The sequence below is a fragment of the Silurus meridionalis genome, chromosome 6 (genome assembly GCF_014805685.1).
Source record: "Silurus meridionalis isolate SWU-2019-XX chromosome 6, ASM1480568v1, whole genome shotgun sequence".
NCBI lineage: Eukaryota > Metazoa > Chordata > Actinopteri > Siluriformes > Siluridae > Silurus > Silurus meridionalis.
In genome coordinates, this window is record NC_060889.1 from 17,264,995 (window position 1) to 17,281,378 (window position 16,384).

A 16,384-nucleotide genomic window follows, 5' to 3' on the forward strand; every position below is an offset into this window, starting at 1 on the left:
GCAGTCATTTACTAAACTCTAATAGAAGTGCTGTTCAGAAGTCTGAGGCACTCGTTCTCAATTTGTTTTCCATTTTGTCTCTTCCAGCTGCTCCATTTGAGAAGTGAGAATCTCTCCAATCAGGAGTCACTTGTTCTGTCCATGAAATATTTGCAAATAAATTTGTGCTGCCAAAGCACAATGTCAGAAAGCAGTTGGATGCCAAGAACCACATTTATTGTGTTACAAACTCTGAGAACAAATATCTAACATCCTATTAATGTTTTCCACTGATTTGTCAATTACACATTAACAGGGCATTGTATAGACACCAAACTATACAATGTTCTTTGTATGAGCTAATTGATTAAAATTGAGAGCAAATAAGAATGATATTTACAATATCTTAACAACATGCCTGTATATTTCACAGCTGGATTGCATTGCTGATTACATTTTAAACACACTTTGCATTTAATGTGCTTAAAAATTATTTTGTTATAGTAACTTGGCAACAAAAAAAATTTAATGTAAAAAGACAATGCATGTGTTTTGGATTTTTTGTTGTACCAAATTTGGTTGCAGACATCATCCAAAATTATCAGGCTCTCTAATTTACATTTCCTAAAAATGTGATTTTTTATAATCTTTATATTGTTGGCCAATTAATACATTGTTCATTATAAATGTATATAAATGTATTTTGTTTGCATTTTTATTTACTGTTTTTACTTCCAGTGGGATGGAATTAAAAGGAAACAACTGAAAGAGTTTGCAGCTGCCTGCAGGATACCTTAATTAGCTAGTGGTCCTGCTTCCATCAGCAGCCCTCACCATGGTAACACGTAATGGGTTTCACTAATTCAAGCCTTCAAACATTATGTTGATATAGCTTATTTCTCTGAAGATGCTTTAAAATAAGTACTTACATACACATTTATACATATATGCATGTATATGTGTGTGTGTGGGGGTTGTGTGTAAGACAGAGAGAGAGAGAGAGAGAGAGAGATAGATGCTGGTGGAAACATAAACTCAGTTTTGATGATTTCCCAGCTCCCAGTTTTTTTCTTAGAATAAAAATTGTGGGCTACAACTGAACATGAACTAGTACCCAAATAAGACAGAAATACATTCTGTTTGGTTTCTGCCTTGCTGAAAAATGAATGCCCACCATACCTGATGTTTCCATCCAGCCCAAATGATGTGAATGTATCAGTCATGCTCAGATGGCCTAAAATTGAAATCATAGCTTGCAAGGAGACTCAGTTGCTGTTTTGTAGAAGGGGAAAAAAAAACACAAATACAAATAGCATATTCTCCAAAAAAAAATGAACAAAATAATGTAATGAAAATGATATCCTATTTCTAAAAGAAAATTACCTTAATTAATGTAACCAATATAAACACAAATTATAAGAAGGCATAAATAAAAACAGGTCTAAACACCAGCATGTGATTAGAATAAAAAAGAGAGATTTGTTAATAAATAAAGAGTATTTCATGTGCTTCCTAATACAAGAACTAGAGTAAAGGATTAAATTGGTCAAGGAAAACAACTTAAAATATCATGAAAACAAATGCCAATGACAAATAGGTGCCAAGCCTGATGTTGGGCAAGTCAACGACATGAAAGACTGGCACTTAACACAATGGCTACTAAATACCACATAGACCATATCGACAGAGGTTTGTGAACACCTGACCATTACATTTATATATGCTTTTTGAACATCCTATTTCACATTTAGTCCCTGTTACAATAACCTCCACTCTTCTAAGCTAAAGAAAATCCACTAGATTTTGGAATGGGTTTGTGGAGATTTGTGTTCTTTCAGCCACTAGGGTGTTAGTAAAGTCTGGTGCTTATGTAGGGTTAGAAAGCCTTGAGTGCAGAGAGCGTTCCATTTCATATCAGGTGAGTTTAATAGGGTTGAGATGAGAGCTCTACAGAAGGCCAATCAAATCTTCCACTTAAAACCATATCTTTGTGGAGCTGGCTTTGTGCACAGAGACATTACCATGCTAAAGCAGGTTTGGATCTTCAAGTTCAAGTGAAGTTAAAAGTTTAATGCTACTGCATTCAAAGATATCCTATACAATTAGGTGCCTCTGGTTTGGCTGGAAAAGTCAGGTGTCCCAACACTTTTGTCCTTAGATAGTTTCTACCAGAATTAAATTATACAGAATACACACTGAAATGGACATTACAACATGCTGGAATTTATAACATGACTGACATTGAGTATATTATTGTAAGCTGACACATGAATATGCATTACTTGCCATATACAAACCTAGACCTCTAAGCAACAGTAACAAGCCGATATTTGGCAGACGCCCTTATCCAGATTGACTTACATTTTTTTCTCATTTATACAACTAAGCAGCTCTTGCAAAGGTGTGTACAGCAGCAGCTTGGTGTGAGTGGGATTCGAACTCATGACTTTTGGATCAAAAGTCCAATCCCTTACCCAATGAGCTACCACCTTCTCCATGTCATGTGATCATGTGCCAAGCATACAGTATGTGGCTTATATAAATTAGAATTAAACATTTAACTGCTGTGGACAGCAGTTTAGCAGTTTGTCCATTTACCTTTTACCACACAATATGCATTTTCCATGTTTTATTAAAAAAAAAAAATACCTGGGACACTGTAACATGTAAATTGAAACAGAATGCAATGATTTGCAGAACTCATAAACAAATTTGCTAAACCGTATACTGCATCTATTGCAACAAAATGACTTTGTAGTCTGAATCTGGGTGCTGAACTGGCCTGTTTGTTGTCCGTACCTTTTACCAATTAAAAACATTTGGTGCATAATGAAATAAAAAATACAACAAAAAGGACCCATGATTTTTGAGCATCTAGAATCCTATATCAGACACAATTAACACAACATTCCCCTCCCAAAGTTCCAGCAACTGGTATCCCCAGTTCCCAGATGTATACGGACTGAAATATAGAAAAGATGCAACACACTGGTAAACATGTTATCTCTGAAACTACCTAACCAGGATTACATTTCCAGACACCAATGCAAGTCTATATATAGATGCAGACCTAATCTAAAAAATCTGCTACATATTCAATTATTTATTCAAATATGCAATTATTGCTATTTACAAATATCACATTATTGCATAATAAGAAGATTTACAAAAAGAAATAGATTAATGTAAATGCATGATTGAACATAAATGCACTGTCATGTGCACAGAGGTGGATGAATATCTGGTTTTAATAAAATAAGCAAAAAATAAATACAGAATAAAAGACTGGAAAAGTGTCAGTGGGAGAAAAACATTTAAAAATAAAAAAATTACTAAGATTTCAAATTCAAAACATTGAATATGATATTTTATGAAAAGGTTCTTCAGATCAACTAAATTTTGTGGTATGACCTATTATCAATGATTTATAATTTATAGAGTATATTTATAGAGTAGTCTATTCATGACCAATCTCTGCATTCGGTTTGTCTAAAAATCTCAACATCAATGTAATCAGTATTACAACAATTCTCTCATTCCAGAATAGAAGGTAGCTTTTTATTTGCAATTTGCAAATAGCCAGATGACTCACATGCTAAAATAGGAAGTATAAGCTCTGCTTAAGTAAAAAGCATAATGTTAGCTAGGTAGCATGGTCTAGTATTTTAATGCATCACTATATTCACCATGCATAATACATATTTGACTCAGTTAGCATCTTACTTTCCTGGCACAGAAGAATTAATGCTAGCAAATGTTACTGGAAAAGGGCCTGTGTGTGACCTTGGACACTCATTACTCACTACTCTTCCATTAATTATAATAGCATATCCTGCCTACCAAGGTTGATGGACAGAAGACATGAATTATTTCTTTCTCTTTTGCTCCATATATTTTGTCAATTCTCTTTACGTTCAATAATTAATCATTAGGAGGGAAAGGCAAAATATTTACCCAAATAAATTAATGTGTTGCAAATATTTACTTTCAATTTAAATAAACATTGCTGCAAATCATTCTGGTACACTATTTAAACAAGCAAACACTACTTAAGCACCACAAGAAGAGGTATTAATACATTAGCCACATAGGTCATGTCAATACTCTGCTGTTTGCTATAAAGTTTCTTTTTAACATACTTTCATACAGTTGGTAAATGTCAACTGATTCCTTTTTAAACAAACTAAATAACAAACAAGACAATGCCACTAAAAGTTTTTAAATTATTATTTTTTTTAACTTTAATTTGTTTTCCACTTTAAACCAACACTGCTGTCAATGCAGAAATTAAACACAACCGCCAAAATTAATTATACAATTTATGAGAATTGGAACAGGAATTGTATCGTTATGTTATGTTATGTTAAAAAGTTAATAGTATTTCAGAGGTAAGTAACAGGGTATAAAATTATATCCAAGATATCCGAAAGTGGCCTGGACAAGGCCCAACAAAAGGGGCCAACAATATCGGTGTGGGAAGTCACAGTAAGCCCAACAGACACTCTGAAGGTGTAACAGAGTAGTGTCGCTGAGAGTGTAGGTGAGGTACACTACACATTGAAAGGGGACCTAGAAAGAAACTATTTCCAAAGAAAATCCATGTGAAGCACAAGCGTGATTTAGTGAAGTTTTTACATTTTTTTCCCTGGCGTCATCAGACTAAGATTGACATGCTGTTTTTTGGGCAAGTTTATGTGTTAAGGCAAAGAGATATGTGCAATGCAAACCTTACACAGGTCATTCCTCAGTACACACCATTCCTTTAGTAGGAATATGATGGAAGCATGTTACACAAATGCATCATGATGAACAATTTGCTACAAATTGGATATACTGTATATATGAATGTATCCATACCACTTCATTTAAATAAGAACTTATTGTTTTTTATCTTTGTTTAAATGATGTGTGCCAATCATTTTAAAGTTGTCTGAAAAAGGATGACTTTCTGTTCTTAAGTCTTGATTTTGTTTGTTTTGTTTGTTAGTTGCTATCCAGGAAATATATCTAAACGTATGGAGGCTGAGAACTGTACACTTTAGGGTTAGGGTTTTCAATAACTAGCAAATTTTTATCAGCTTTGCTCCTATTTCTTATGACATGTTAGGTATGTTAGATGAATGTCCCTTCTATGCATAATATCTACAGATGAGTAGCTCTGACAGAATCTATATTTTGGTCTTAATAACAAACAGTTTTTACTTGGTAAACAAATGCAACAAATATATCATTTAGGACAAAATATGACAGCGGGTGTCACTTGTATTTTGCAGGTTTGCCTTGATGCGCACACAAAATTTAACTAGAAATTTCTTCAATACAACACAAAACAACTTTCAGCCTGGTAAATTTGTGTACCAAATGCAATCCTTTTTACACGCGGAACATAGTTAAACTCTGAATTCCCTTTTAAACATATGAACGTATTAAGTCTTCTATGTATGTCAGCATAAAACTGATTAAAAACAGCTTCCCCTGCTTTTGTAAATGCCTCGTGAACCAAGCCAGTCGTAGAAAAACAAGAACAGTGCCATTAAAAAACATTGTATGCACTGTTGTTTTATTGCCCATTAGATAAGTTACTTATTATCACTTATTGGCAATGACCAGCTTAATTGTTTCAGGTTATAAATTATGCAAGGTTAGATAAGGCTTTTATTTATTTATTTTTTACTAAAAAATTAAATAAATAAAAATAAAAATACATTGTCGTGTAACCTAGTGTAAACAATGTGTAATTATATGTAGCAGAGAACAATTAACCAATCATGTGGGAGCAACTCAATCGAAAAAAAAAAAAACTCAAATACAGGTAAAGTACTTCAGATAATGTTCACATTGCAGATTGGAATAGCGGGAAAAATGTTAGATTAGTCCCTCCATCAAAACCAATCAAATTAAAAAACACTGCCGGGTCTTCTGCCGCATGATTGGCTGATTAGATAATTGCATGAATGAACAGGTGTACAGGTGTCCCTATTAAAGCTGCAAGTCAAGTGCTAGTAATGTATTAAAAACTTGTTAAATCTATGACAACATTTGTTCCCCTTCGGGAACTCGAGCTGTGTCAAAACGCTTTGGAAATGCCCCAAAGCGTTTCGACGCAGCGTCTCGTTCCCTCTGGAAACTAGGGTTACATTCTTAACCTAGAGACGTTATCTCCCATACAGAAATCTGATATATGGCCATCTATGAATATATATATATATATATATATATATATATATATATATATATATATATATATGGCTATATATCAAATTTCACGGATATTGTCAAAGATAGACCAAGCGTCAGAAACAGGGAGTAACACAGAATGTCTTTTATGGTCTAAACATACACACATGAGAGAGGTGACTGGAGCAAATGGTACACTTAACTGGGCACAGCAAACAGAGCAGTGGGTAGTCCGGAATGATTTATGGTATTAACCTGTGGATCGGACAATGAGTGAAGGGGAATAGGGACCTTATAAAGGGGATGGGTAAATGTAGGACAGGTGTAGGTGATAAGTAGGATGAGGACAGGTGTAGATGATTACCACAGGGGGCGGGATTGTTAGGGTGATTGGGGCGAAACTCCTCCAGGAGTGCTGGGTCCAAGATGTCTTGTCTGGAGACCCATGAGCGTTTCTCTGGTCCGTACCCCTCCCAGTCGACAAGGTATTCTGTGGTGAAGCCCCGACGTCGAAACACTCGGACAGTGTAAATGGAGTGTAAAATCCATCAAATATCACAGCTTCCGCTCGGATCTCGGCATGCTTGACAGACAGATCTTCGTGGATGAGTGCTCACCAACTTAAACTCAACCCCAGCAAAACAGAACTGCTGGTCATCCCAGGTGATTCACCTCCAGGTCAAGATCTCCAAATAACACTTCATGACTCTCTGCTCGTAACCTTGGGGTAACTATGGACAATGACCTGTCCTTCCTCCCACAAGTCTCTAATGTGGCTCGCTTCTGTCTATTTCTTCTCTACAACATCCGAAGGATCATTTCAGTCCACACAGGCTGTCCAGGTGCTTGTTTAGTCTCTTGTCATTTCAAGACTTGACTACTGCAACTCTCTGCTGGCAAGTCTTCCCCTGAACGCTATTCGTCCACTGCAAATGATCCAAAATGCAGCTGCACGACTTGTGTTCAATCTGCCCAAGTTTTCCCACACCACCCCACTGCTGGACTCCCTTCACTGGCTTTCAGTAGCTGCACGTATCAGATTCAAAACACTGATGCTTGCCTACAAGGCCAAAAATGGACCAGCACCATCTTACCTCAGCAACCTAATCACATCTCGCACTGCACCATGCTGTCTGGGATCCTCCAGCACTGCTTGACTGGTACCACCTTCTCTCAGAATGAGAGGTAAGTATACTTCAAGGCTCTTCTCTGTTCTGGCACCGAGGTGGTGTAATGAACTTCCCCTAGATGTCCATACAGCAGAGTCCCTGACTATTTTCATGCAACGATTGAAGACCTACCTCTTCCTGAAACACTTAAATTAGCACTTTTCAAGTTTGCTTTGTAAAATTCAAGAGTTATATTTATATTAAGTTTGTAATCTTGTGTACCAATGTATATTTATTAATTGCTAGAGACTCAAAGCACTTTTGTACATCGCTCTGGATAAGGGCGTCTGCTAAATGCCGCAAATGTAAATGCAAATGTAAATGTAGTTTCTATGTGCTTGCCAGATGAAAGGTTAATGGTAACACAGAGAAGCTTGAAAAATGACTTTCATATGTGGGATGTAAACTGAGGACCCTGGTCTGACACTATTTCTTCCAGAAGCCAAAATTACGGAATACATGGTGGAAGAATACTTCCGCGGTCTCTAGAGCTTTGGGCAGACCTCAGAGGGGGACCAATTTGCAGGCTTTGTAGAAGTGATCCACAGCTACTAGGACACAGGTGTTACCACCAGGCATATCCGTGACGAAATTAACACCTAGATTGGACCAAGGACATTGTGGGGTTGGTAAGGGAACCAGTTTTCCCGCTGGTAAGTGGCATGGTGTTTTTGACATGGCACAGACAGAGCAGGCTCAGATGTATCTAGCTACATCTACGATCATCCCTGGCCACCAGTAGCGAGATTGGGCCATAAGGAGGTCTCCTACCTGGGTGGCCAGAATCTGGGGCCTCGTGGATCGACCTCAATAACAAAAGTTCATCTCAATACTTTGTTATGTACCTTTTGTTGGCAATGACAGAGATCAAACGTTTTCTGTAAGTCTCCACAAGGTTTTTACACACTGTTGCTGGTAGTTTGGCCCATTCCTTCATGCAGATCTCCTCTACAGAAGTGATGTTTTGGGGCTGTCACTGGGCAACATGTATTTTCAACTCCCTTCAAAGATTTTCTATGGGGTTGAAATCTGGAGACTGGCTAGGCCACTCCAGGACCTTGAAATGCTTCTTACAAAGCCACTCCCTCGTTGCCCGGGCAGTGTGTTTGGGATCATTGTCATGCTGAAAGACCCAGCCACGTTTCATCTTCAATGCCCTTGCTGATGGAAGGAGATTTTCACTCAAAATCTCACGATACATGTCATTCACTAGGTCCCCCTGTCTGGTTCTGGGATTTTTGCTCACCGTTCTTGTGATCATTTTGACCCCACGGGGGGTGAGATCTTGCGTGGAGCCCCAGATCGAGGGAGATTATCAGTGGTCTTTTATGTCTTCCATTTTCTAATAATTGCTCCCACAGTTGATTTCTTGACACCAAGCTGCTTACCTATATCAGATTTAGTCTTCCCAGCATGGTGCAGGTCTACAATTTTGTTTCTGGTGCCCTTTCACAGCTCTTTGGTCTTGGCCATAGTTGAGTTTGAAGTCTGACTGTTTAAGGTCATGGACAAGTGCCTTTTATCCTGATAACAAGTTCAAACAGGTGCCATTAATACAGGTAACAAGTGGAGGACAGAGGAGCCTCTTAAAGAAGTTACAGGTCTGTGAGAGCCAGAAATCTTGCTTTTTTTTGTAGGTGACCAAATACTTATTTTCCACCATAATTTGCAAATAAATTCTTTAAAAATCAGACAATTATCTGGATTTTTTTGTCTAATTTTGTCTCTCATAGTTGAAGTGTACCTATGATGGTAGTGGAGTGGTGCGGTTGCTGGGAGAAGGGGTGGAGAAGGTGGAGGAGTTCAGGTACCTGGGGTCAACAGTGCAAAGTAATAAATATTGTGTTAGAGAAGTAAAAAAAAAAATGCAGGCAGGGTGGAGTGGGTGGAAAAGAGTGGCAGGAGTGATTTGTGATAGAAGGGTATCTGAAAGAGTGGAATAGTTTATAGGACTGTGGTGAGACCTGCTAAGTTGTATGGTTTAGTGGCATTTTATAAAAGGTGGAGCTGTAGGTAGCAGAGCTGAAGATGTTGATGTTTTCATTGTGAGTAATGAGGATAGACAGGATTAGATATTAGTTTATTAGAGGGACAGCGCACACAGGACATTTTGGAGACAAGGTGAGGGAGGCGAGATTGAGATGGTTTGGATATGTGCAGAATAGGGTCATAGGGTATATCGGTAGGAAAATTCTGAAGATAGAACCACCAGGAAGGGAGAATAGAGGAAGGCCAAGAAGGCAGTTTATGGATGTGGTGAGGGAAGACATGTAGGTAGTTGGGGTGAAAAAGGCAGATGTAGAGGACAGAGGTGTATGGAGACGGATGATCCGCTGTGGCGACCCCTAATGGGAGAAGCCAAAAAAATCCAAAATCTACTTGATCTAATTACATACATACAAATGTAAATATTCTGCATGCTTCCTTACAGTCGCAATAAAATAATAATAATTCTTAATGGCAGCAAGTCAGGGTCGAATATTTCCTGCAATACTTCCTGCATTACTGACTCAGGGACAAGGAAGCTTTGGATGAAAAAATGTGGAGATTTTACAAGCTAAGATATTTTCTATATTTATAAATGATTTACACTTAAACAACTTCAACTTTAACTATTTTTATGATTCAATTTGTTTTGATTTAATAAATATCTTAATTCTGCCGCGATTGCAGTTATGGGTGAATTAACTATTCCCTGCAGTCTATAAAAAATAATTATTTAAAGTAATTTTAATAATTGATCATTTTGATAATGATAAGATGTACTGACAACATGCATAATGTTTTACAGATGATGCCTTTATGGTCTTTTAAATAGATTTGTCATCGTGGCATAAATTCTCCTTTGCTGATATGCTAACTCTGAAACAAACATATGAATGTTCTTTAAATGTTAACGTTTAAAGGATTTTTCTTTAAAACAAATCTGTTAGCAAATATTTGTAACTTATAATACAAAATACATCATGCAGATGCACTGGGACACATCATCACTGATGTATCCTGGGGTCATTGGGTGTTTCAGGTCTTTCAACATTAGACACCCTCGTCCAGGCGACCCAGCCGGGGTTGATCAGACTCCGGCCTGTGTCCCAGTAGCAATTGCCCATGGTCCTGCCCTCTTAATACAAAGCCATCTAGTGGCTTTCTCTGTGACTTCAGTTGCAGTTCCAATTGCCTTTCTCTTTGCCTCCCCAGTAATTCCTAGTAAAGTGAGTACTTTGCAGAGTGAACGCCCTGCAAAACCTCTACAGCCCACCTCCAACGGCTCACAACAAGTTTTTCAGCCCTGCCCCATACACTCTTCAACTAACTGTTGGTACTTAGCCCACTTCCTCTCGTTGGCCTCTTCCATGCGCTCTTCCCAGGGCACAGTGAGCTCCAATAAAATCAATTACTTGGTGGAATCTGAGATAATGATCACGTCTGGACCAATTTGTTTTGATTTAATAAATATCTTAATTCTGCCGCAATTGCAGTTATGGGTGAATTAACTATTCCCTGCAGTCTATAAAAAATAATTATTTAAAGTAATTTTAATAATTGATCATTTTGATAATGATAAGATGTACTGACAACATGCATAATGTTTTACAGATGATGCCTTTATGGTCTTTTAAATAGATTTGTCATCGTGGCATAAATTCTCCTTTGCTGATATGCTAACTCTGAAACAAACATATGAATGTTCTTTAAATGTTAACGTTTAAAGGATTTTTCTTTAAAACAAATCTGTTAGCAAATATTTGTAACTTATAATACAAAATACATCATGCAGATGCACTGGGACACATCATCACTGATGTATCCTGGGGTCATTGGGTGTTTCAGGTCTTTCAACATTAGACACCCTCGTCCAGGCGACCCAGCCGGGGTTGATCAGACTCCGGCCTGTGTCCCAGTAGCAATTGCCCATGGTCCTGCCCTCTTAATACAAAGCCATCTAGTGGCTTTCTCTGTGACTTCAGTTGCAGTTCCAATTGCCTTTCTCTTTGCCTCCCCAGTAATTCCTAGTAAAGTGAGTACTTTGCAGAGTGAACGCCCTGCAAAACCTCTACAGCCCACCTCCAACGGCTCACAACAAGTTTTTCAGCCCTGCCCCATACACTCTTCAACTAACTGTTGGTACTTAGCCCACTTCCTCTCGTTGGCCTCTTCCATGCGCTCTTCCCAGGGCACAGTGAGCTCCAATAAAATCAATTACTTGGTGGAATCTGAGATAATGATCACGTCTGGACCAAGTTGTGTAGATGTTATTCTGGTAGGGATCTTCAGCCGTTTATCTAGATCCACCTGCAATTGCCAGTCCGTAGCAAAAGTAAGAAGACCAGACTTTACTCTGGTTTGTGGGTGAGCCTTCTCTCCGGCTCTTACAAACTGGATGGTCTTTGGCTTGAAATGGCCTTTGTTGACATTAATGGCAATGGCTAAGTTCACAGCAATTGCCTTAAGCACTTTGTCGTGGCGCCAGCGATAGCGTCTATCTCCAAGGCTTTTGAGCAGCTGCTGAGGAAATGTTCTAGCGATCCCCTTCCCAAAAAAAGGGGACAGGAAGGTGTCTTGTTTTTTCCCCAGAGGTGGAGGTTTGCAGGACTTGGTAAGACATCATAGACACTAAAAACCTGATACGATGGAAATCTACCTTCCAAATATCAGCCCAGGTGGTCTTACGCTGCCAAACATTAACCCATCTAGTCCAAGCTCCTTGTTGTCCCAATCCCACCATCTGACTAGTTCTTTCTTCCTCCAAGCCTGCCCGCACTTCCTGTTGAACAAGATGTTGCCGTTCTTTACATTGCGCATTGTCAATTCTCACAACCGAAAAGTAGCAAAGCCTGCACACCCTGCTGCTATTGGCCCCACCAGTGCCTTGTGTCTCAATCGTGACTCAGCCACTTCTAGAGATTTCTCTGTGCTTCATTTCCTGCCTGTGTGCACCTGTATGCCAGCTGCTGCCACTTTGGGATACCTAGACTCTCTGTACTGCCATGCTTCCTGTGTTCTTGACACCATGAACTCTTCAGTAAGATTGGTCATTGAGAGATGCAGAATATTACTGGTGCCATATAAAGCACTACTGCTCAGGCTTCGTGGCAAACCAAGCCACCTTCGCAGGTAACTGCTTATCCTTTTTTCCAGGGCCCCATCGTTGTTATTTGCACTTCATACACTAGCAAAGGCCATAGGACTGTGGCACTTCAGTCTTCATCAGAGGGCCTCTGCACTCTACCTTTGCTGACATGAGAAATCATGTTCATGGCAAGAGCAAAAAGGATAACTGAGATGGTACAGCCAGTAATAATGCCTTTCTCAAGCCAATGCCAGTCTGATGTAGCTGACCCAAGGGTGACTCTTATCCTAAAGTTGCTGTAATAGTCCAGGACCAGGGCCACAATTTTACTGGGAACATGATGTCGCCGGAGATCGAGCGCAATCAGATTGTGAGGTATGGATCCTTATGCATTCGCAAGGTCCAACCATAACACGGTAAGGTCTCCTCTCCCTTCCCGAGCCTCCCTAATGAGTTGTGTAATCACTCCTGTGTGCTCCACACAGCCAGGCACTCCCAGAATACCACCCTTTTGCACAGTATCAATATAGTTGTTCTTCAGGAGGAACTCTATTAGTCGTTGCAACAAGATGCTGAAGAAAATCTTGCCTTCAACACTTAACAGTGAGATGACTCTAAATTGGCTGATATCCTTTGAATTCTCTTCCTTGGGGATCCATACACCATCTGAGCATCTCCACTGCATAGCAACTCTTCCTTTGCGCCAGATCCCTCTCAAACACTTTCACAGGTTTCGACAGAGTTGCTGGTATCGCTTATACACAATGTACAGGACTGCGCTAGGCCTTGGAGTAGAGGCTGATCTGGCTCTTTTCACCACCTCCTGAACCTCTTTCTAACTAGGCTCCCTCATAGCAAATTTAAATGTTGGTGACTGTGGGCTTATGAGGGCTGCGTGTGGCTCCAGTTTCAGTTCTCTATCTGGATCGCTCAAGGTGTTTTGGAACAAAAATACTTAATGAACACATTTTTTCCACTAGGTTTATCACCCAAAGGCTTCTTAGTAAAGGAAAAGGATTTGAGATAAAGGCAGGAAGGTGTCTTGTTTTTTCCCCAGAGGTGGAGGTTTGCAGGACTTGGTAAGACATCATAGACACTAAAAACCTGATACGATGGAAATCTACCTTCCAAATATCAGCCCAGGTGGTCTTACGCTGCCAAACATTAACCCATCTAGTCCAAGCTCCTTGTTGTCCCAATCCCACCATCTGACTAGTTCTTTCTTCCTCCAAGTCTGCCCGCACTTCCTGTTGAACAAGATGTTGCCGTTCTTTACATTGCGCATTGTCAATTCTCACAACCGAAAAGTAGCAAAGCCTGCACACCCTGCTGCTATTGGCCCCACCAGTGCCTTGTGTCTCAATCGTGACTCAGCCACTTCTAGAGATTTCTCTGTGCTTCATTTCCTGCCTGTGTGCACCTGTATGCCAGCTGCTGCCACTTTGGGATACCTAGACTCTCTGTACTGCCATGCTTCCTGTGTTCTTGACACCATGAACTCTTCAGTAAGATTGGTCATTGAGAGGTGCAGAATATTACTGGTGCCATATAAAGCACTACTGCTCAGGCTTCGTGGCAAACCAAGCCACCTTCGCAGGTAACTGCTTATCCTTTTCCAGGGCCCCATCGTTGTTATTTGCACTTCATACACTAGCAAAGGCCATGGGACTGTGGCACTTCAGTCTTCATCAGAGGGCCTCTGCACTCTACCTTGCTGACATGAGAAATCATGTTCATGGCAAGAGCAAAAAGGATAACTGAGATGGTACAGCCAGTAATAATGCCTTTCTCAAGCCAATGCCAGTCTGATGTAGCTGACCCAAGGGTGACTCTTATCCTAAAGTTGCTGTAATAGTCCAGGATCAGGTCCACAATTTTACTGGGAACATGATGTCGCCGGAGATCGAGCGCAATCAGATTGTGAGGTATGGATCCTTATGCATTCGCAAGGTCCAACTATAACACGGTAAGGTCTCCTCTCCCTTCCCGAGCCTCCCTAATGAGTTGTGTAATCACTCCTGTGTGCTCCACACAGCCAGGCACTCCCAGAATACCACCCTTTTGCACAGTATCAATATAGTTGTTCTTCAGGAGGAACTCTATTAGTCGTTGCAGCAAGATGCTGAAGAAAATCTTGCCTTCAACACTTAACAGTGAGATGACTCTAAATTGGCTGATATCCTTTGAATTCTCTTCCTTGGGGATCCATACACCATCTGAGCATCTCCACTGCATAGCAACTCTTCCTTTGCGCCAGATCCCTCTCAAACACTTTCACAGGTTTCGACAGAGTTGCTGGTATCGCTTATACACAATGTACAGGACTGCGCTAGGCCTTGGAGTAGAGGCTGATCTGGCTCTTTTCACCACCTCCTGAACCTCTTTCTAACTAGGCTCCCTCATAGCAAATTTAAATGTTGGTGACTGTGGGCTTATGAGGGCTGCGTGTGGCTCCAGTTCAGTTCTCTATCTGGATCGCTCAAGGTGTTTTGGAACAAAAATACTTAATGAACACATTTTTTCCACTAGGTTTATCACCCAAAGGCTTCTTAGTAAAGGAAAAAGGATTTGAGATAAAGGCAGCACGCTTTCTTGCTCTTTCTTTACCCTGCCTCCAGTGCCCCTCTGCCCTACGCATGGACATGAGCTTTTTCCTTAAGATGTTATGAAGCTCAGCAAGTGGTTACTTTTCTTCTTCACTAGCCCTCTTTTACTGATTTTTAGACTTCTAAGCTATTGACGCAGTTGATGAATCTTTATAGCTTTACGGTTTCTAGTGTAGATGGGTTTGATGGGCTTCCACTCTCGACATAGCCAGATCTTTCAGCTGCATAGCTAACAATAACCACGTCATGGCCTCAAACTGACTGTCCACTCCCGCCTTAGCTGTAGCTTTAAAGATCTCACTCACATCGGTGTCAAACTGCAACCACACAGTTTGACTCAAAGCTGAAGGCCACTTGATCCGCTTCTTCAGGACTATTCTGCAGGGATTGGGGGATTTTATTGCATTGAGGGACTGGGCTCTGTGTAAGATGTAACTTACTCTAGTTATTTTATTTCCATTTGCGTAGGTCAATACCATTGAGGCCGTCCTATTGGGGATCTCGTCCTCTCAACCACTCAACCACTCAAGTTGTGTAGATGTGTAAGATATATGGTCATCTTTATGCAACATATTTACAAAATTACATGTGTATTATTTGTAATCTCTACGTTCATTTTACTTTGCTAGAAATATCCTTTGCAAATATGCTAAAATGTTGTACAAACACACTTAATTAATTGTATATAAAAGTTATATACATTCAAAGGTTTGATTTCATGTTATAACAAATTGTGTACATCAAGTGAAACATGCATTTTCATGCTAAGTTGTAACTTCATTACAAAATAAAATCTAACTATTATCTATTTTTACTTCAGAGTTCTCATCAGTGTTACATTATTCAACTTTTTTCATTTTTTTAATGGTTTGCGACAATCACTAGATTATGGTGTTTTTTTTTTTATTATTTTTTAACTTTATGCTACTGTAATTTATTTGTAAAAGGGTTGATGCCTCTTGTTTTCTCCCTTTATTTTACTTTTAGATATGTGAGTTTTGGGAGTGACATTATTCTAATAGTTTTTACCCATTTTAGGACAATCTATGAAATGCAGTGTTTCAAGTTCCAGATCAGGAGAAAATTGATTACTGTACCATGCAATAATATCAAAATGTTACTATAAAAATGTTAAAATTATGTTTAATGTTCAATGTTACAGTTTTGTTACATTATGTTTAATGTATAATTAGATTCCTTGTTGATCCCTGTTACTTGTTGGCACACAGGTTTTAAACAATTTCATTCATTTAAGTACTGCATTATTTCCTGCTGCTTACTCTGGAGGCAACAGTAAACCAAAAATAAATGTTTAAAAATGTAACATGTTTTTGACCATTTATGTAATAGAATTAAGGAAATGTGAGGTAGTTATATAAAGT

The 16,384-nt window shown here is 39.3% G+C and overlaps 2 pseudogenes; both read right to left on the bottom strand.

The window, feature by feature from the left end:
* Nucleotides 1–11,204: 11,204 nt before the first annotated feature.
* Nucleotides 11,205–13,249, bottom strand: LOC124387520 (annotated as a pseudogene).
* Nucleotides 13,250–13,326: 77 nt separating this feature from the next.
* LOC124387521 lies at nt 13,327–15,481 on the bottom strand (annotated as a pseudogene).
* Nucleotides 15,482–16,384: the final 903 nt, after the last annotated feature.